This window comes from Lactuca saligna, chromosome 9 (genome assembly GCF_052625555.1).
Source record: "Lactuca saligna cultivar CGN05327 chromosome 9, ASM5262555v1, whole genome shotgun sequence".
NCBI classification, from domain to species: Eukaryota; Viridiplantae; Streptophyta; class Magnoliopsida; order Asterales; family Asteraceae; genus Lactuca; species Lactuca saligna.
This window is the reverse complement of record NC_136425.1, coordinates 135,038,334-135,062,545: the sequence shown is the minus strand read 5'-3', so window position 1 is coordinate 135,062,545 and position 24,212 is coordinate 135,038,334.

The window sequence follows — 24,212 nt, the reverse complement described above, 5'->3', positions numbered from 1 at the left end:
CACCTACAGGTTGCGAGCCTGCTAGCGTTCCACTAGACTGTCTAGAAGAGTCCGTGGTCGTCATCCATACTCCGCTAGATGACTGGAACAACAACAACATCGAGGCCTCTCATCATTTTAACACACATCAACTATTTTGTCTACCCATGTTCTACCCAACATATTTGTAGATAAAATGCATATACAATTTATAACTTGTATAAAACATTGTATTCAACAATCATCTCAAAAAAAAATCAATATAATTACACATAACATGTATTTTATAGAAAATACTTCATATCTATGTGTAAAATGAAAGTGACTATACACTCACTTGATTTGATGATAATCGGACAACAATCCGTTCCTTAAAATGATCGTTTCTGTTAAAACCGGGAGTTTTATTGAGAAACCGGGCTCTACGAGAGTTGGAGCTTCAAAACCGAAAAGATAAAATTTCCTGGGTTTTCGGACACTTCGGGACGTATTCCGGGCTTTAAAAATGATACAGGGGCTTCGGGGGAAGTCAAAATAGTCAAAATATAAGTTTAGGGGTGAAAAATATCAAGTTTTCAAAAGTAGTCGGGAGATCTCGCAGCCCCCCTATTTATACGGTGCGAGGCCGAGGTCTCCGTGGCTGACAAGCTTCCACGCAGCTACTTGCAAAGTTCGGACATGGAAGGGAGGCGTGGCAGCGAAGGGGCGAGGCGCGTGGCAGCAGCAAGGCGAGACACGGAGGCGGCTACAAGGCTCGGATGTGTCTCTGCGAGGTTCGGACACACAGCTGCCACGAGGCGTCTTCCTATTGGTCGAGGCTTAGGTCCGAGGGAGTTGCGACACACGTCTGGTCCGGATTCGGCCACGTCCTCGGTGACGCAGCAGCTTCGTGCGAGGTGACGTGTCCGGTTACTGTTCATGCGAAATTTTTCGAATTTTGAGCCCCGAACTTCTAAAATCCATAACTTTTGCATACGAGCTCTGTTTATGACGTTCTTTATATGCACGCGTAGCTAAAATCATGATCTACAACTTTCTTTTAGACTTCGTCGGCTAATTTTAATTTTAATTTTAATATTATTATTTTTAACAGACCGGCACAGGAAAATCCGTTAAAAATTCATAACTTCTTCATCCGACGTCCGTTTTCGTCAGTCTTTTTACAGTTGTACTACTATTGACGAGACCTTCGATTCTCGTTTAGGTTGTGTCAGCTAAATTTCGCTCGATCTTAAATTCGAGTATTTAGCTGTCTACTACTAAGCTAAAACTTAGAAAAATCATAACTTCCTCATACGAAGTCAGATTTGGGCGTTCTTTTTATAGAACTTCTCGGCTTAACAAATACTACGACTTTTGTTTAGATTGTTAAGGATAAAAAGCACTTTATCGTAATATTCACTTTTTACGCTTCCGGGTGCCGTGTCGGTTTCGTCGCGAAACTTCGACAGGTCATAACTTCTTCGTTATAACTCGGATTTCGACGTTCCTTATATCTCTGGAATCCTTGTTTCGGCCACTACAACTTTCTTAAAAGATATCAGTTTTTTATAATATTTATTTTAAATGCTTGTTTTTATTATTAATTAATTAAATCATAATAATTAAGCAAATAAGCATATAATTCACATAATATTCACATAATTCCTCTTTACTACTTCAAAATGAATTACAAAGATTGACCTAGACTATTACAACTTTATTAATGCTTTTAGCCCAGAAACATGGGCGTTACAGTTACGGTTTGATTATTTTTAAGGGCTTTGAATGTGAAATATGATAATTGTTATAATGTACAGAAGTTGGTTGCATTGAAAGGGAAAGTTATTTATTATCAGTCTCGTTGAAGGGCACATACATTCTTCATGTTGTATGCCTAAATATTAATTTGTTGTTTATATAAGATCATATTTTTATTTTTCTTTTTGATTATAGGTTTGTGTGTATTCCCATGTTTCATATAGGCATCAAGACATTGATCACTTTATGTTTCACTTTGAAAGTTGCTCTTTATTAGTGTTGATAAAGTTTTTCCCATCTATATGATTGTTAGCTATTATCTTTCATTATTGTAACATCTCGAGTTCAGAAGTGCAAGTTCAGGGTTCAAAGTGGAAATATGAAAGGGCAACTCGACGATTCCATGGGTGGACTCGGCGAGTAGGACGATGGCGACTTTGGTCGCATGTTAAGTGGCCTACTTGGCGAGTCGGAGGCTGGACTCGGCGAGTAGGCGCTAAGTGGAGAAAACCCTAATTTCGGGGGATGTGTCCTATATAAAGGACATTATACCCTCTCCCCAGCCCTTTACCCTCTCTTGAAGTCTAGAAAACCCTAAGGTGTGTTGTGAGTGATTTGAGGGCATTTGAACCTTGGAGAAGAGATTTTGGAGGAGATCTTAGAGAGATAGGTGGCTTGGAGCATGGGGCTTTGCTCAGAATCGGATTTCTCTTCTGTTGGGGCTTACTTTTGAGGTATTACTTCGTTTCTTGGGATGATATTCATCTAGATTCATCATCTTTGAATGTGTGGAAAGTATAGCTTGTGGTATTTAGAGTTTGGAGGTTAGATCTGAGGTTGCTACCTCAGATCTAGAATGGAGAAGGTCTAGAGTGAATTAAAGTCACTGTTCTTGAGTGTTTGGTGAAGTCATCTTGTCACAAACCCTAGCCCTAGAGTGTAAAATGCCTAGATCTCTTTGGATTCACGTAAAGTTTGCCACTTTACATGATGGAAGGGTTGTAGAAGGGTAGATCTACATTTTGGATCGATTGCATGGCCTGGAAGGCTTCTGTATGGGTTAAGAGCTAGTGGTACTCGGCGAGTCACAAGGGTGTACTCGAATAGTTGCTTGAAGGTGGGCAGGAACTCGACGATTTGGAAGAACAACTCGGCGAGTTGGTTGAAGGTTGCCTTGGACTCGGCGAATCTGGTTTTGAGGTCTTAGCCTTTCCTGGTTAAGCTAAGAATCGGTGAGTCAAGGGATGACTCAGTGAGTCGAGACGGGACTTTTCAGTGTTGGGGGACTCGACGAGTCAATGGGCTGACTCGGTGAGTAGAGTCAGCCAGGAGGTTGACTATGACTTTAACTTTGATCAAGAGTTGACTAATTGACTTCTAAGGGCATTTTGGTATTTTGTGGTATTTATTGGGTTTAGTCTTTCGGCTTTATCAGCAGTGGAGTTCATGTCGGAGATTGGAGCAGCGTGATCTTATCTTTTCAGTCAGCAGTTGCAAGGTGAGTTATCCTCAATATATCAACAGGGTCTAAGGCACCAAGGCCGACCCTTTATCGGATAGTAATCCGGGTATTGTTGTTATGTTGCTGCTTTACTATGTTTGCATCCTGGTAGTTAGGATGGTATTTGTTAGAGACCTGGTTAAGGTCAGTATCCTAGTATATAGGATGATGCTATGCTAGTGACCGGTTAGGTCGGTATCCTGATTAGAGTATGTCGCATTATGTGATCTGCTAGATCTGTTTAATTGAATGTGAATTGTTATATGATTGTATGTTTATGGTTTTCGACTGGGGTTGGGTTGAGGCGGGACCTGCTTTGTGCTGTAGGCCAACATACCCAGGGCGGACCGGTTATTCTGAAGGCCCAGCGAGCGAACCTGATAGGCTGTAGGCCCCACGAGAGCGAACCAGACATGTCGAGGCTCAGAGAGTGGACCGGGCCGACTGAACGCTAGATGCGGGCGGACCAGTCATACTGTAGACTCAGAGAGTGGACCAGGTGGGTTGTAGGCCCGGTGCGGGCGGACCAACCACACTGTAGACTCAAGGGACATGGCTAGACTCGGAGGGTGGACCAGGTGGACTGAAGGCCCGTCATGGCGGACCAGTCACACAGTAGACCCGATATGCTTGGCTTTTCTGTTTGAAAATTTATGGTCGTTACAAGTTGGTATCAGAGCCTTGGTTTGAGTGAATTGGAGGAACATTCGTGTGAATCCAGTCTCAAATTAGGCAGAGTTTTTAAAAGAGAATTTAAAATGGTTTTCAAGTTAAGTAAAAGGAGGCCGTGGAGGTACGATCAGTTGAAGCCAGTAAGTAACCCCAAAATACCATGCATGATATTTTTTTTACGAGCTTTGATAGAACAGCATGCTAGTACTAGGCTAGGGATCTTCAGGATTTCATGATAATGTTGCCTGTTTTATGATGCCTGCTAGCCTAGGGTTCCCTTTGTATGAGATTTCCAGTATTCCTCTAGGAGTGAGGATTAAGCGCTTGTTATGTATATTTGTCACTAGAGTGTTGTGGTAGTACTTCATACAAATATGGGTAGGTGTGGAAGGTAGTATGGACCCGTACTACTGAAAACACAGGACCCATACGCGTATCAGGGAAACCATGACCTCTAGGGTTGAGTTGGGAGTTGGTTCCCGGGTTAGTGGGAAGTATTTGAGATTTTGTGGTGTTTTCAGTATGGTGGTCACGAGGCATGCTGGGAGCGGATCCGAGTCAGGATCAGGAGCAGGAGAGGGAGGTCTGGGCGGGTCAGTACCGCCCGAGGTTGTTGGTCAGATAAGCATAGGCGAGTTGGATGCTAGGATTCGTGAGATCTTGCATGACGAGGTTGCTGTGTTGTTCCGGGCTGAGCTGCCGGAACTGTTTGGGTCGATCAAGACCGCCATGGTTGAGTATTTTGATGAGCGTTATGCGGCTCTCGGAGAGATGGCTGCCGCAGTATCTACAACGGCTGTAGCAGTGGCAGGGGGAGGAGTTGGTAGAGGTTTCCAGTATCGGGACTTCGATAATACGAAGCCCCCTACCTTTGATGCGGTTCAGGACCTGATTGTTGTTATGAGATGGTTGTTAGAAGTGGAAGGGTGTTTCTTCACATGTTCATGCCCTGCTGATCAGAGGGTGAGGTGTGCTCTGAACCTGTTAAGGCTTGGAGCAAAGGATTGGTGGAGATTGACCATGGGGTCATATTCGGATGCACAGAGGGCTGCGGTTTCATGGGATCAGTTCCGAGATATGTTTAGCACCCGTTATGTTCCGCGGGTTGAGAGGGAGGGATTGCCTCAGGATTTCCTTGAGCTGAAGCAGGATTCAAAGTCGGTAACGGAGATCACCAGGATGTTCACTGAGAGGGTGATGTTTTGCCCCGAGTTTGCTTCGGAGCAGGCTCAGATGTCCCGATATCTGAGTATGCTCAAGAGGGATATAAGGCAGTTCGTGTCTACGCAGAGGTGCGAGACCTTGTTAGAGTTGCAGGAGGCTGCTAGGCGGCGTGAGTTGGAGATTGAGTTGCAGTTGCGAGAGCAGAGGCAGGCTCCGGTGCAGTCGCAGCTGGCGCCGAAACGGTCTAAGACCGTCGATTCTAGAGTTTGTCGGTCCGATGGTGCATGCCGCAAGTGCGGAAAGGAGGGGCACTATGCGAGGGATTGTCGGAAGGCAGCCCTGGGTCGGGATTTGAGGATCTGTTATCATTGCCATTAGGTTGGGCACTTGAGGGTCAACTGTCCACAACTTGTTGCGGGACCGGTGCAGGCTCCAGCACCGACCACTTTGAGGATCACGGGTGGAGGTCAGGGTGGAGCGGAGCCCCCAAGGGCTCGGAGTCGTGCTTTCCAGCTTACAGCGGAGGAGGTCAGGGAAGTGCCGATGCCGCTGTGGGTATGTTTCTTTCTTGACGTGTGGTTATCTTGTGATTATTATAGAATATTGTTCATTTCTTAGTATCGTTGTACGGTTTTCGGTATTGTATTCATTGATTTTTGAGGGTTAGGGCATGGTTATGGTTTTATGTTGGGAATTTTGTTGGTTATCATTCATGAGGGTTAATAGTGGGAATCGGGTGTTTGGTTTGAATATCGGGTAGCATCTGCAGTCTGAGGAGTGGTTAGCTAAAGATTCAGTTTCTTTCAAACCGGGATGATCATCGTTGATATGTGAGTGCTAAGGTGGCTTGTGTCAGTGGAAATCAGTTCGCATGTAAGTGTTTATGTCGTGAAGGGTTGTTGAGGGAGGTCGGTGATGGCGACTGGTGGTTGATAGTCAGTGTTCTAAGTGGGGGAGAATTGGAGAATTCTCCGGAAGATCGGTGAGCATGAGAGTTGTTTAGCTGCGTGGGACTCAACAGTGTTTCGATCAGCCAAAAGTGTAGGCTGGTATGAGTAAGTAGCAGGTGTGCGGGGCGGGATACAGACCAAGGGTGATTGATTGTGGAAGGCCTTGGATCGGGACGGGATTGAGTATATGGGATGGAGGTAGAGTTCAGAACCCCTAGAGGGCTAGAACAGGATGCATGGGAGGAATTTCCCGAAGGAGTAACTTGGAATGTTGATTTCTAGTGAGCGGTCCGGATAGACTAAAGGTCGGTCAGCGTATCAATCAAGCCGAAGGCTCGGAGAACGGTCCAGCCAGACTGAAGGCCCTGGAGGGCGGCCCAGGTCGACTGAAGGTTCTGAGAGTGGTCCATTTTGGCTGAAGTCCTGGTAAGGTGGTCCAGTCATGCTGAAGACTCTGCATGTGTCATTAGATCGGTGCGAGGAAATGGATTGAGTATGTCATGATATGTTAGCGTTAGAAGGTCTGACCCAGGATATTGATCGCGATTAGTGGAGGTAGTGCATGGACTCGAGAGTCCCTGCGAGCGGATTCAGAGTATGAGTAGTGAATGGGATAGCGGTTATGCCATAAGGAAATGGTGTAGTATTGGGTGAGCACCGTGGCACTGGTGGTAGTGTCAAGGCAGCCAAGTGAATCTCCTTGGTAAGGAAAAAGGGAAAGGAATGTGGCTCCGAGTGGGAATGTAAGTCACGAAAGTGAAATCAGTAGTGCGAAGTTACGATTGGGGTTTTCCAATTATGGTTATTGTGCAGTGTGTGTGCGGCGGTGGTATGGAATCATATCCGGTTTGGATGTCTGCCGAGGTCACGGAAGAAATTCCGAGGGTGTAAAGTCAAGAGGCTCGGAAAGGATGCAGAGATGGAGTCTTTGATTCCCAGTTTGATTTCGGTTAAGGAATTATGTATGTAGTGGAAATTCATCCTGGGGGATGTTTAGAGGTATCGTCAGTGGATCGGGTTTTCCAACCCGAGGATGCTAGAGCCAGTTCACCATGGGTATCAGATTACGGAGGGAAACTCATGGGAGTTGCTATGAGACTGAGGGACGTATTATCCTGTCAGCCTAGAGTGGATAAAGTTAGACTCAAACCGGGATTCTGGTGGTTCAGGGATTATTTCTAGCTCGTATGAGCCAAGTGATTGTTGTGTTGGAGCGAGTGAAGGATCATGGAGTGGTACTCGGTTGATAAGTGTGGTTATCAGAAGATGAGGCCGGTGGTCAGGACACCGCAAGAGGGAAAATTGGGTGTTGGGTTTCGATGGCTATGTTTTGAGGAATCTGGTCTGGTTAATGCCAGGAGGTGCATTGCGAGAGGAGTTCTGGAGTTGTGTTGCCGCAGGCTTCAAGGACGAAACCTAATTTAGGTGGGGGAGAATTGTAACATCCCGAGTTCAGAAGTGCAAGTTTAGGGTTCAAAGTGGAAATATGAAAAGGCAACTTGGCGAGTCCATGGGTCGACTCGGCGAGTAGGGTCGCGACTCTAGTCGCGTGTTAAGTGGCCTACTCGGTAAGTCGGAGGCTAGACTCGGCGAGTAGGTGCTGAGTGGAGAAAACCCAAATTTCGGGGGATGAGCCCTATATAAACGACATTTTACCCTCTCCCCAGCCTCTTTACCCTCTCTTGAAGTCCAAAAAACCCTAAGGTGTGTTGTGAGTGATTTGAGGGCATTTGAACCTTGGAGAAGAGATTTTGGAGGAGATCTTGGAGAGATAGGTGGCTTGGAGCATGGGGCTTTGCTAAGAATCGGATTTCTCTTATGTTGGGGCTTCTTTTTGAGATATTACTTCGTTTCTTGGGCTGATATTCATCTAGATTCATCATCTTTGAATGTGTGGAAACTATAGCTTGTGGTATTTAGAGTTTGTAGGTTAGATCTGAGGTTGCTACCTCAGATATGGAATGGAGAAGGTCTAGAGTGCATTAAAGTCCCTGTTCTTGAGTGTTTGGTGAAGTCATCTTGTCCCAAACCCTAGCCCTAGAGTGTAAAATGCCTAGATCTCTTTGGATTCAAGTAAAGTTTGCCACTTTACGTGATGGAAGGGTTGTAGAAGGGTAGATCTACATTTTGGATGGATTTCATGGCCTGGAAGGCTTTTGTATGGGTTAAGAACTAGTGGTACTCGGCGAGTCACAAGGGTGTACACGGCGAGTTGCTTGAAGGTGGACAGGAACTCGACGAGTTGGAAGAACAACTCGGCAAGTTGGTTGAAGATAGCCTTGGACTCGGCGAGTCTGTTCTTGGACTCGACGAGTTTGGTGTTAAGGCCTTAGCCTTTCCTGGTTAAGTTAAGAATCGGTGAGTCAAGGGATGAATCAGTGAGTCGAGATGGGACTTTTCAGTGTTGGGGGACTCGGCGAGTCAGCGGGCTGACTCGGCGAGTAGAGTTAGCCAGGAGGTTGACTTTGACTTTGACTTTGATCAAGAGTTGACCAGTTGACTTCTAAAGGCATTTTGGTATTTTGTGGTATTTATTCGGTTTAGTCTTTCGGCTTTATCAGGGGTGGATTTCGTGTCGGAGATTGGAGCAGCGTGATCTTATCTTTTCAGTCAATAGTTGCAAGGTGAGTTATCCTCACTATATCAACAGGGTCTAAGGCACCAAGGCCGACCCTTTATCGGATAGTGATCCGGGTATTGTTGTTATGTTGCTGCTTTACTATGTTTGCATCCTGGTATTTAGGATGGTATTTGTTAGAGACCTGGTTAAGGTCGGTATTCTGGTATATAGGATGATGCTATGCTAGTGACCGGTTAGGTCAGTATCCTGCTTAGAGTATGTCGCATTACGTGATCTGCTAGATCTGTTTGATTGAATGTGAATTGTTATATGATTGTATGTTTATGGTTGTTGATTGGGGTTGGGTTGAGGCGGGACCTGCTTTGTGCTGTAGGCCAACATACCTACGGCGTACCGGTTATTCCGAAGGCCCAGCGAGCGGTCCGGATATATTGTAGGCCACACGAGGGTGGACCAGACGTGCCGAGGCTCGGAGAGTGAACCAGGCCGACTGAAGGCCCGATGCGGGTGGACCAGTCATACTGTAGACTCAAAGAGTGGACCAGGTGGGTTTTAGGCCCGGTACAGGCGGACCAACCCCACTGTAGACTCAAGGGACTTGGCTAGACTCGGAGAGTGGACCAGGTGGACTGATGGCCCATCACGGCGGACCAGTCACACAGTAGACCCGATATGCTTGCTGCTCTGTGATTTGTTATGATATAGCATGATATGTGTGTATGGTATATGTGGTTGGTATTTTAGGGGTATCTCACTAAGCTTTCGGGCTTACAGTTGTGGTTTAATGTTTTTCAGGTTCTTCAGGAGACCGTGGCAAGGCATAGGCGTGATCGTACCGCTCCTCGTGTTTATGCTTTATGTTATGGTTCTGGGAAGAGTCTGATAATAATTGTATTGAAAACCTATTTGTAATAACATTATGAAAATGGGTTGTTTTTTGAAAAGTTAAAATTTATTGAAAATTTATGATCGTTACAATTGTAGAGGGTATTGTCCATTGAGTAGACCTTTGGTATGGAGTTGGAATCTACTTAGAAGCACATACATCATGAAAAAGGCTCATCATTAAGGTTAGACCTATGTTATATTTATGGTTGTTAATTTTTTTAGAAGATGATTGTAATATTGATGTATAAATATGTATACAAATGTGTTGATGATCCTCATTGATTTTTGTTATAACTATTGACGAGTTACCTCAACTTAAAGGTCCATCTAGTTTCACTTCTTGGTTTGTATTTGTATACAACTATTTGTTAGTCAATTCTCTTATTTATAATATATTTTTTTTATTATATATATGAACATGATAGACGTTGAGGTGTGCTAGCAAGCGGCCCTCAAATTTTTGTTGTTAGTAAATTCGAAAGATTTAGTATACAATTGTAAATTTAACATTTTAATGTCCCCTAAAAAAGATTTTGAAAAATTTCCCTATCTTTAAAATTTTTCTAGGTATAACACTACTAACATTTGTATTTTTTTTCTATGTGTGTATTTGACAATGAGAGAAACAAAGAGGTGGATTTTATAGCTATTGATTTGGAAAAATCCTGAGTTCTCATATACACTTGAGGAAGAGCTTGACAGAACGAAAAGAAACTTAAACAAAGTATGGAGAGTTTTGAATAAATCTCATCATTTATGATCTCGAAGTTCCTTGATTTCAAAGCATGGTACACAACTTGATAAAGATGGAGAGCATAAACACGATGATATATGTATAACACGTCTCTTATAAGTGTAATCATAGTCAACAACCATTCATTGAAAATTGTTATTTTTTCATCTATAGTTAAGTGATCAGTGTGTTCATTATTTTTTTATTGTATATTATTTTAAAGTTTAGAAATGATGATGTAATGACACACTTAATTTTTACTCAAATGACAAAAATCACAATGTATTTTATTTAATATCTTTTTACCATATTATACCATCAAACTTTTCTAGTGTAATATTGTTATAACACAAAATTATTATTTTTTTTTTAGTTTTTTACTGAAATGGTGGATGACATGATATAACATAAACTACATATTATAGCAATGTACTTTCGTTATGCAATGTTAGACAAAGTTGTATTCTTTTCATTTATTTATCATACTTTTCTGTTAAAGAAAGTTGTAGTCTTTCATTTTTTTAATGTTGTATGATCTCGTACAATTAAAATAATACATAACAAAAAGGGAAATTTGGTCCTTTCTTATAGCTATTATTCAATACAACTATATTGTTATTTGTTTTTATTTTTATTATTATTATTTTGGTCTTTTCAGAAATTATTTCTATTAAGGTAACTTTATAAACTGTCATTCAATTTATTTCATTTATTTATACATCCCTTTAAATGCAACTAAAGCAATGTACTTTTGTAAAATGGCATGATTGACCTTTTTGTTCATTTTTTTGTATATAACGACTATTCTTTAAACATACAAATACGATAGTACAACCAGAATGAACATTACATAAATATAGTAATATATTCAATGAACGACCCATAATTATACCGATAAGACATTATTATTCTTTTATAACTATATTTACATATAGACACATATAATAACTGTAATTACAACTAAATGCTACACATACTCACAATATTTGTTTCTTCTCAAAGCCAATTCATCATATTTTGACACACATAGTAAAAGGTACATGACCGTAAACAACCAATACTAACTTGTTTTCTTGCGTTAATTTACTAAGTACAACTAGTACAGAACCGCCTATGGACACTCAAATATTTAGTTTGACCATATGTATCACCTTTTAGCTACTTTGTCTGTTATGTGTCTAGAAAGTCACCAGGTTGTTATAGACACACATACAATTGCCTCATGTCACAATACATTCATCCCCTCTTTTTGTAGGAAATTTAATTCGCTACCCCATTCCATTCCGGTCGGGTCCGCAAGGGTAGTGAGGAATATGATATCCCTTTGCATCGCTAGTGCACAACGAGTTATAAGTGTTCATTCAATTGTCAAATAGTGCATGTCTATTACAGACGGAAATTCAATCTTTAGAAAATTTTCCATCTAAAGCACAAATTGGTGCAACTGTATCAACGATTGAAATTTAAACTCAAATTACTTCCTTACAGAATTGAAATTAGCACAGGTCTATCAGGGACTGAAATGCAGTCCCTCATAACTTTCCCTCCAAAGTCAAAATTATTGTTAGACTATTCAAGACTAAAATTCAGTCCCCATTTTGTTCCCCTCCAAACCAAAACTGACTCAAAAAAAATTAGATAGTATTAGAGACTAATTTATTAGTCTCGAATAGGTTAGGTCAGTCTTCAATGATTTACATTTAAAAATCAGTCCTAGATAGTATTAGAGACTAATTTATTAGTCCCAGATACATGGTATCAAAGACAAACTAATCAGTCTCTGATATTTTAATCACAAATGCCCTTTTTTCTTGTAGTGATCCCAGCAACAAAATCCTGGGAATATCTCTTGCGTCATGTCTGTCACGGTAGAACTAGCGAACACACCGACTGAATGTGGGCTTGAAACCTCAACATCGTCTGCTAGGTGGAGGAGGTCGAGAGCGATGTGGATGTTTTTCACTACCGATAACGGGACCTCCCAGAGTTCCTGATCGCTACCGACTAGAACCTCATTTCCGATTGTAATTCCACATTTACGGGTCCTCGGGACGAAGGGTTCGACGTTCTTTTTCACCCAATCCATGGCTTGATCCTGCTTGTGCTTACATCTCTTAGGAATTCGTTTCCTAGCCTGATAATGATCTCGATTCCCGATCTTTTGAATGCTTTGAGAGCTTCATGATCGGCGTCTTAGATTCTGGTTGTGCGATAAAAGAGGAGTGGTGATGATATTAAGGTTTTTTTGGGTATTGATTAGTGAGAGAGAAGAACAATGGAAATAAGGTAGAGGATAAAATGGCAACCTTTCAAACTTTTGGGATTTTCATTTCCCCTCAAGCTGCGAAAAAAGAAAACGTGTGTTTCATTAAATAAAATACAAAACGGCATCTCTACACGACACTCATTTTAACTTAGTTGTCGTTTGTGTTTTTTTTATTGGACACTAATGTTAAGGCACGCAAAAATGTATATCCTCTATCTTTCATTTTTTTAGAACGGGCGTTACTATTAGGTTACACAAAAAATATGTATCGTAAGTCACTGCGTGTCATTGTTTGCGTGCCATTAAAGGGCAATTTTCTAGTAGTGATAAAAATAAGTAAATAAGATTATTTTTTAGTTAACGAATGGAAGGTAAAATAATCAATTGTATGTTTTTAACGGCAAAAAAACAAATTATATGTGAACTGACTCATACGTAGGAAATTTATATAAAAATAAATAGAAAACGTAAAAACAATTTACGTCAAAACGAAGATAAATTCAAATTTATAACGACACACACATAGAAAAGGAAGTAAGTTTTTTTTAGAAAAAAAATAACATACGAAATTTGCAATTTATCTTGAATGAAAACAAATTATATGTAACCCGACTCATATATAAGAGATGTACATAAAAATACCCACGAAAAGGTAAATGTCGAAACATAGGAAAACTCAAATTTATACCAAGAGTGCTAACTATAGAAAAATCCTAATATATATATATATATATATATATATATATATATATATATATATATATATATATATATATATACCAGGTGTGAGACCCATGTATTATATGAGTTTATTTAAATAAAATTAAATATGAAATTTTAGCAATTTAAAAAGTTTGAATTTATAAGAAAAATGAGAAAAAAAATTTTGAATTACTAAAATTAATGAGTCTTTAATACATTTAATACATTACATATATATAAACCATTTCTAATAAATACCTTAGATGTTAAATGTGAAGTTTTAATTTAATAAAATGAAAAATACTATAAAATGACAAGTGGAAAATAGAAAAAGTCAAATATATATATATATATATATATATATATATATATATATATATATATATATATATATATATATCAAGGTTGTAAATAACGCTTGACTTTAGCTAGTCGGTGAACATGGATCAATGGATTAATCAGCTAGGCGATGATTAATCGAGACCATTAATATTAAGAAAATTATTCAAAATTTAATAAATCTAACTTTAATCCTAAAAATATAAGTAAATTATCAAATTTTATCAAACTTTTGTTGAAAAAATGTATAAATTTAAATGTATATATAAATATAATCAGATAAGAAACATTCAAACTTTTGTTGAAAAAATGTATAAATTTAAATAAACAGGTGATATAAATAACAATTCTAAAATTTACCAATTACTAAATTAAATTTTACATAATCATGGAGTAGATACACATGGTTTATTTCATCCTCTATATAAGCCTATTTGATGTGTATAAAATAAATATGTAATATTTGTTTTGTATATATTAAACTAGGTTACAACCCATGAAAACCATAGGTTTTTCACAGGTAAAATATTTAATAAATAATTATTAATTAATAGAAAATATTTTTATTGGTTGTTAAATTGCCATTACAACTTCATCCAATTTTATAAAGTAAATATTAAAACCTATTTATGATTCAAATTAAAATAATAAAGATTTACAAAATTAATTAAATAAAAACAATAGTTAATTGCATTACTCTATAAACAATGTTGAAAAATTATCAATTATCTTAATCTAAAAACAATGATCGTTTGCAAAAATTATAATAAGGGAATAAGATAATATTAGTTAAAAATTTCAGGGGCAGTTTATGTTAGGGTATAATGAGTTAATCAAGGAAACAATTTACGCATTGTACTATAATCATGTATATTTTGAATTAGAAGAAAATCATCGATAATGAAGAAGTATTTTTGTGTTTGTCAAATCGAACATTGATTTGAACAAAGGGCAACAAGAACGCTAGTTGACCTAATATCGTTTGACCGTTTCTTCTATATTAATTACAATTTCTTATTAGACAAAACAAAAATACATGCAAGAAGATCGTAGCACTTCAAAAGATTGAGAAGAATCAATCTTGCACAGGGGATCGCATTTTCGGTCTTGATTTTGTGCTACGTGGGAGAAATGGTATGGTACGATTAAAGTGATGATCCTCTAATTAACCTACGATGAACAAAAATTTACTTTTTTTTTTTTTTTTTGAGAAAATCAAGATACGGTTTTGTGGAATACCTTCCACGTGTATGACTTAAGTATATATACTTTTATTGTGGTGAAAATTTGAATCGCTGAATTTTCTCCCAAATCTTTTGAAAAATTTTGATTCCCGCTTTTAGAATATTAGGCTGTTTACGTTAATGGGTTACACTTTCTGTTGAATATTAATTAATTTTGTATGTATACTCATACAAAAGAACCTCCTTGAGTAATTAGATGTAACACATATTGTCGTAAATTATGATATACAAAAGCCGAAAATACCATTTTCTTTTGATACTTCTCTAATCTTTTGAAATCCATGTTACCAAATACCCTTTTTCTATCATTGCTTTATTTTTAATTGAGTATCATAAATGAACTTTATAAGCAACATTCTTTGATTCACGATGCTCTACTTAAGTGCTTATGCTTTTTCATGTCAGGCTATAAGTGATCTACTTGAACAGGTCATGCAAATTAACAGGTTTCTTCATAAACTGACCATAATTACATATTGCATAATCAATTCCTAAACATTTATCAAATGGCCATTAATATGCATTTATAGCTTATAGCCTCAAAATTGAGACAATTAACAAACATAGATAAAGTTAACCCATTAGAATTCAAAGTGAATAAAGGCAATATTGGAATATCTTATAATTTTGTCCCTAAAAGGATCTTTCTATCATTTTTTTGCCATGGATGATTAATAATTTCTTACAATTTGACACTTTTTCTTATTAATGCAATTTAGCTTATCATCTTTTTATATAAATTCATATCTATCGTTATAGAATCTCATTAGCACATGTAAATTTAGGACAACAATGCTTACTGTAACAAAGCATGTAAATTCTCCAAGTGCAGGTGTAATATACATGAAATGGTAATGTACTTTAAAAATATGTTGTCATTTCATGTAAATTACATGGTTTTTAAGGCAAGGGTAGAAGTGTCAAGCTATTAACAATCTTATATTACAAACAGAAAATAACACATATAATGGGAATTTTTGAAATAAAAGGGATAGTTTTTGCATTATTTTACAAGACATACACACAGGAATGTTATAAGAAACATAAAAAATGGAAGTATGTTTCTATTTTTTTTCATTTAGCCCAAACATAAAAAGATAAAATCAACGAAAAAAGGTCAAATGCATGAAAGTGCATTACTGGATAAAGGGATTTCTGTTACATAAAAAAAAAAAAAGCAATGTAGTTTCACGTCATGTGGTCCTCTTCTCTTAATTTTAGCAAAAACTAGCAATGTACTTTTAAAGTACGTTGCTATAATCGACAAGAATGGTTCTTGTACCTGTTTTATAAATTAAAAAAAATCAAAATATTAAGAATTGAAACAAGCATCTGTTTAATGTAAAATAAATTGCAATAATTATGATGTTTGTTATATTGTCAACATATAAAGAAAAATAGTACTCTTATGTCGTCTTTAGCTAACTCACCGGCTCGAGTCTTAATCACCTTGCATTTTACTATCTTTGACCCTACAATGATAAGCATCTCTAACAATATACTTAAAACAATCAAATGTCCCTTAAACAATTTGTTCAAGTGATGTGTTTTGACGTTCTATCTTGACTTTGTAGCTTTTCACAAGAAAACATATACACACACAACATACATTGCATGTGATGTTGTGTGTGTATGTATTTGTGTACCTCTGTTACACAAAAAGTTTAATGTTAAGGACTATCCATACAATGTTATTGTATGTGTATTAACGATAGTTTGTTGTCCATTTTCGGGTTTTTTGGAAAATACTTTGATACAAAACACAATAAAAAGACACACAACTAACACAACATACGTATATGTAAGAAAACATTTACACACACAACATACGTACATAGCATAATAGAAACAAAAATCACATCCAAAAAAGAAACGATAGAAACAGAACATGTAAGAATACATAAATGGTTTGGTTTAACAAAGGTTAATGTTACCTGAATGTTTTTTTTTTTTGTTTAATATGATGCAGCTTCGAACAAATGAAGTAAAATCGTATTCCAAGAGATGATCAGCGTGAGAAGAAAGAGACGTAAAGGATATAGAAAATAGAAAAAGGTGATATTTATTGGAATTTTAGAGATTATGATAATCCTTAATAGCCATAATTTTAGGGATTCTTATTTCAAATCAGTGAAAATTATAAGAGTTCAAATTTCAAATCCCTATAATTAGGGTAAACAATCGGGTATATAAAAATGAGATTATATAGTTTCTAGATATAATCATCAACGTTTTGAAAAAATTTGTGTATTGTATTTATTTTAAACTTTAATTCGCTTAAAATCACCAAATTGTATTTATTTTAAACTTTAATTCGCTTAAAATCACCAAATTGTTATGAGGATCATTAATTTCGTTTGTAACCGTATATTCAATTTCCAAATGCAGGTTATAAGAGGCATAAACGAAGAAGGGTATATCAGTAATTTTAATTTATTAGAAAAAAGGTTGTAGAATGGACACGTGACAGAGAATGATTCTTTTATTAGATAGGAAGATTAACTTAATATGTAAACAAATAAATATCTATGAGTTGTGTGTGTGTGTATAAATATATATATATATATATATATATATATATATATATATATATATATATATATATATATAAAGATGTGTAAACAACAAAGAAATGGAAAAGTTTAAGGTTTTGGTATCCCACATCGCTTGTGGAACAAAAGATGAAGGCAAACATACCTTATAAAAAGGGGTTGCATCATCCTTTAAAAAAAACAGCCATCCTTTTAGCTAGTTGGCTCCTTTGAGCCAGCAGTTTTCTTCAGTAGCAGGCTCTATTGAGTCGATAATTTTCTTTGCTAGGTGGCTCCATTGAGCTATTTGGCTTGACTAACCAGGTCTGATTAAGAGTCCGATTTGGACAGATGTAGTCCGATTTGGACCGAATTGGACCGATTTTGACAGATTAATACTAAGGTCGGTTAGCCAACCCTTTAACTCTTATTCGTAGGCAGTTGGAGGGTCCAAGCGTCTAGGCGCCAATAACACTGATATATATATATATATATATATATATATATATATATATATATATATATATATATATATATATATATATATATATATATATATATATATATATATATATATATATATATATATATATATTAGCTAGCTAAATACAAAAAATTTAGAAATCATTGATTAAAATTGATATTTTAAGAAGTTTTATGTTTGGTATGAGTGTTCTATAATAAATGAATGTTTTATTATTACTTGTCATACTCTCATTCAATTTTCCAAATGTCATTTTCTGGTATTTAAAATTTTTTTTTTCATATGTTATTTTATGTATTTTTTCTATTTTATTAAATTTCAAATCATATTTTAATGTAATAATTACAATAAATATATTAATAAATGGATATTAATGCTATGAATAGTATAGTGGGGTTGAAAGATAAGAGTGCCCGCCCCTTGTTTCTCAAGTAGGTCCATTGATTTCCATCCCGATGTACATATTTTATTGTTTAGGTTAATTAGCAACAACCCCTCAAAAGCGCGTTTGACTAAGAAGATAGAAAGGGCTTTTCTCGCTTGGCTAGTAAAATCAAGATTTTGGCCTTATCATCCAGGTGACGACGACGTCGAGTTGACGGCAGAGAAAGACTGGGCATTTAAGCGAGCCGCCCAGTGGTGTGGTACGTAGTGGGTTTATTACGCCCCGCCAAAATGGTTCCGAAGCAAACAAAAAGGTGCAACATTTTAGTTTAAAAATTCTTATAATTAAAGTTCATTAATTTCTTTTATTTATTTAAATTTAAAAGATAAAAAACAATTCGATTAAATAATTTATTATTATTTTTTATTTTTTTATAAATTTAAAGTTGTAAAACATTTTAACATTTATATATATGTTTTTTTAATTAACTAATATAATATATAACTCTTACGCACTAATGTGTTATAATTAACAATAAATTACAATTAAAGATTTTGTTTATTTCAACTATGGCTATTCAAAATGTCAAATCTTAACCTGCCACGTACCATTGTAAAACCGTAATCCTCTATTCTAATAAATAAGTACAATCATATCACGTGTCAGTCTCTTAGACCCCAACCAATAAGTTTTCCCGCTTTTTTTTTAAGAAACCCTATTACGTAAATGCCCTTTAAGAGACTGAAATCAAAAGATCGAGTTGCAATTGCAATAAATCCCAAAAATCCGGAAAAACCTGCATTCAAAATATGCAACCAATCAATTAAAATTAATAAAAGATTTCAAAATAATATGAAAAATCGGTTCTTCAAATTTGAAATTTGAAAAACCCGATTTAATATGGCAGTTTTTTAATTGTGATTAGAAATTAAATAAATTGCAGTGATTAAATCCCAAAAAATCTACCCCTATTTATCAAATTCCGAAATATATATAATTATACAATTTATACGCTTATTTAGTTTTCAGGATTTTGCTCCATAAAATTCTTTCAAAAAGTTATTCTTCTTGAGTTTTTCTTCAATCGTTCTTGTGGGTACTAGGTTTACTGCAGAATCATTTTCCTCCCTGTTAATTCTGCAACGCTTCCATAAACAAAAATCAGGTTAGTGTTTTCAAATTTATTTGTAGTATTAATTTAACATTTAACATTATGAGTAATCTTCTTCTTCTTTTTCTTATTCTTCTTAATCATCATCTTCTTCTACCTCTTCAGTTATTAACACGATGGCAACATGAAAAAATGATTAACAATAACATATATCTTTGTTAATATATATATATATATATATATATATATATATATATATATATATATATATATATATATATATATATATATATTCGGATTCAGATCCAAAGCTTTAACAACTTACATCTAATAGGTTGGTACCCTTCAAAACATGAAATTTACTTATTTGTAATTACAAGTTTATTTATTATTCATAGGAACCTAATAGTCATGAGTCTTATTTTTCATAATTAAGTTCATCTAAAAAATGATTTATATATACCCAAAATTAAATAAAGGACAAAAAGGTTGTAATATTTTGTTGTTACTGTGAAACTTTTTATATCACTGTACTTTTAATTTACATTGCTATAATAACGATGACATAAATAAGTGATATGTTTGTCAAAAAAATAGTCGGATTCATATCCAAAGCTTTAACAATTCCAATATGTTTTGTTTATTTGGCTTTTAAGTTTTCTTTGTTTTGCGGTTACTGTGGACCTAATTTAAGCATTGTACTTTCAATTTACATTGCTCTAATCTTTAATTTTGTATAAAGATAGTCAAGTAGGCCGGACATTTGGTATTCATATTTATTCGTATGTGTTAAATTATAACTGCATATATTAGTATGGATATCATATTTGATATAAATAATTTTTGACAGACCATAATCATTTATGTATCAAATACTATGTTTAATTAACTTTATAGAATTTCACAATTCATTGATGTTAGTATTTAATTGAAATGACCATTTTGCCCTTACTTTTATTTTTGTATGTTTATAATTGTGTTGTATTTATTGGCAATGTACTTTACATTTTCTTTTTAAAACCTTTTTTTATAAATATATGTTATGTCTAATACAAATTATAAAAATATTCCCCATATGACAGCTACAAAATTTACTTTTCTAAAAAAATTGACCTGTCAATCTTGATTTTACTATCAAGGTAAAAATATTAAAGTTATGGACCCTTAAAAACAACACAAATCCTAATGATTTCCATTCAATTGAAATGATTTTCGTAGATGAAAATGTATATTCTACAATTTCATAGTAATTAGTTTTCTTTTAATTTTTTTTATTTACAATTTCATAGAATTGTAATTCTTATACTAATGTACTTTAAAAATTACATTTCATTATTTTGTAAAAAAAATGAATTTAAAAAAAAAATTAATGACCATTAAATCTATTTTATTGGATTGTATGACTTATATAACAATAACTTCAATGTACTTTCAAATGTAAATAACTATAATTTGAGACAATCGAATATTATTATAAAAATTATTATTTTAACAATTTATTGGTATTCTATGTTTTATAGCAATGTACTATGTAATAATCTTTGTTATAATTTGTAAAAATGGAATGTTTTTAGAAACATCTTATGATTTTTTAAAGTCAAGGACAATTCTCTAATTTTACATCTACACAGTTAACATTCTATAAAAGTATATCTTGGTTACCTATATTTTTTTAAAAAAAATTCAAAACAGCAACATACTAATCTATGTTATAATTTACTTTAATTAATTTAGCATTTTTTTTATCATTTGATGTTCATAGGTTTATGGAGAACTCACGTTTGTCCATAAGAATTCCAAACATCCCAAAAACTAGGCCCCAACATGTCCATGACCTATAATGTAAACAGAGAAAAAGAAATGTTATATAGTTATTCATTTAAATAAACTAAAAACTCATCAAGTATTAGCATATACCATAACATAGTAATGTATTTGTTTTCCTTTATAATGAACTTTAGGCACTCCATGACTCCCACCCATAGTATTGTTTCACCAAGAAAAAACAAATCCACTTCTTTAAATTCAAAAAAGAACAATTTTAATCTGTTTACTAATCACAAAAACATAATGTGCACATACTTTTAAACTTGCCAGTCGTATGGAGGACCATAACTGCAACCTTTATTGTTTCTATGCTCAAACTTAAGAGCTACCTGTCACAAGTCACAACCAAAATTAAAGAAGATGAATTGCAGAAATCAGATTTTATATAAAATGTAAGCTTGATTGTTTGATGCAAGAACATTACCTCTGTAGCACTAAGACCTGATATGCGATCAGTTCCATCAGATACACGATGACAAACAAATACCTGACCAAATCCACCTTTCCCTAATTTTCTTTCAACCTTATATTGAGGTGATCCACCTACTTGAACCTGAAAATCAATGCATTTTATAAGTAAAGAAGCATTACAAAAATTGAATGAGCAATAGACAAGATACCCTTTCATGAAATGGGGCGGTATTCCCTTCTTCTTCCTGGCCTGTAACCCTTTTAGCGCTTTAGCCACCGCTTACATCCGCCATTGCTACTTTGAATGTCTCTTCTCCGGTTTCCTCTATTTGCTTTTTATCCTCCTCTGCTTCAGAAATGACAACCACATACTGTTTTGCTAAACACTCTTTCTTCTTCTTAGTCGGCAGCCTCGGATTCTTTTGTTGCTTCGGCTCAACACCAACCGCCGCCGCTTCCCTAGCTGCAGTCGCTCGAGTTTTAACGTGATTACCCACCAAATGCTCCGATCTCTTATTGGGCCTACCTTCCCTAGCTGCAGTCGCTCGAGTTTTAACGTGATTACCCACCAAAAAAAATTAATGACCATTAAATCTATTTTATTGGATTGTATGACTTATATAACAATAACTTCAATGTACTTTCAAATGTAAATAACTATAATTTGAGACAATCGAATATTATTATAAAAAATTATTATTTTAACAATTTATTGGTATTCTATGTTTTATAGCAATGTACTATGTAATAATCTTTGTTATAATTTGTAAAAATGGAATGTTTTTAGAAACATCTTATGATTTTTTAAAGTCAAGGATGATTCTCTAATTTTACATCTACACAGTTAACATTCTATAAAAGTATATCTTGGTTACCTATATTTTAAAAAAAAAAATTCAAAACAGCAACATACTAATCTATGTTATAATTTACTTTAATTAATTTAGCATTTTTTTATTATTTGATGTTCATAGGTTTATGGAGAACTCACGTTTGTCCATAAGAATTCCAAACATCCCAAAAACTAGGCCCCAACATGTCCATGACCTATAATGTAAACAGAGAAAAAGAAATGTTATATAGTTATTCATTTAAATAAACTAAAAACTCATCAAGTATTAGCATATACCATAACATAGTAATGTATTTGTTTTCCTTTATAATGAACTTTAGGCACTCCATGACTCCCACCCATAGTATTGTTTCACCAAGAAAAAACAAATCCACTTCTTTAAATTCAAAAAAGAACAATTTTAATCTGTTTACTAATCACAAAAACATAATGTGCACATACTTTTAAACTTGCCAGTCGTATGGAGGACCATAACTGCAACCTTTGTTGTTTCTATGCTCAAACTTAAGAGCTACCTGTCACAAGTCACAACCAAAATTAAAGAAGATGAATTGCAGAAATCAGATTTTATATAAAATGTAAGCTTGATTGTTTGATGCAAGAACATTACCTCTGTAGCACCAAGACCTGATATGCGATCAGTTCCACCAGATACACGATGACAAACAAATACCTGACCAAATCCACCTTTCCCTAATTTTCTTTCAACCTTATATTGAGGTGATCCACCTACTTGAACCTGAAAATCAATGCATTTTATAAGTAAAGAAGCATTACAAAAATTGAATGAGCAATAGACAAGATACCCTTTCATTAAATGGGGAGGTATTCACTTCTTCTTCCTGGCCTGTAAACCTTTTAGCGCTTTAGCCACCGCTTACATCCGCCATTGCTACTTTGAATGTCTCTTCTCCGGTTTCCTCTGTTTGCTTTTTATCCTCCTCTGCTTCAGAAATGACAACCACATATTGTTTTGCTAAACACTCTTTCTTCTTCTTAGTCGGCAGCCTCGGCTTCTTTTGTTGCTTCGGCTCAACACCAACCGCCGCCGCTTCCCTAGCTGCAGTCGCTCGAGTTTTAACGTGATTACCCACCAAATGCTCCGATCGCTTATTGGGCCTACCTTCTCTCTTCTTCTTCTCGACTACAGGAGCACGTGCACGGCGTACTCAAAATTCGTTCAAATTGGGGACAGAACAAATGGAAATGGAATAAGCCCTAAGTTGGAAATGAGGATGATGACACGTGATTCACATCAGGTAATGACTTTAGGGTTGCAGTGGAAGAAGGAGAACGAGAGTTGTTGGGATAGTATTGCTTTCTTCACCCGATTTCTTTCTGCATATACAACACACATTACGAGTTACCGTTCGTATGGTTATCTACTCTTATTTGGATCTGACTCCAACCCATTTTTAGCTTTGGATATGATCTGACTCATTTTAACTTTAATATCTATAATTAAATTCACTGGTACACAATATAAACAAATATACAAATGATGTTATAAAAAAAATTATAATTTATAAGTTATCCAAATTATTGAAATATTATTTTATTAAATAATTAATTTTTAAATTCAATTCAAAATCAACACCCATGGGTTTTAGGGGTTTTAACCTAAGTAAATGTATATGTTCGTGCTTTTTTTTTTTTTCTATGCATATTTAATGTATAATTTCCCCCAATGATTATTTTATTTTATACACAAACTTGCATGGTTAGATATAGGAGCTGTATCCATAAAAAGTTTGACTCTTTCTCTATGCATCTCCTATGACCGACTTTGTCTACTCTTGCCGCGTCTTTGACTTTCTCTTCACTCCCCCACCTCCACTCACTATAAAATAC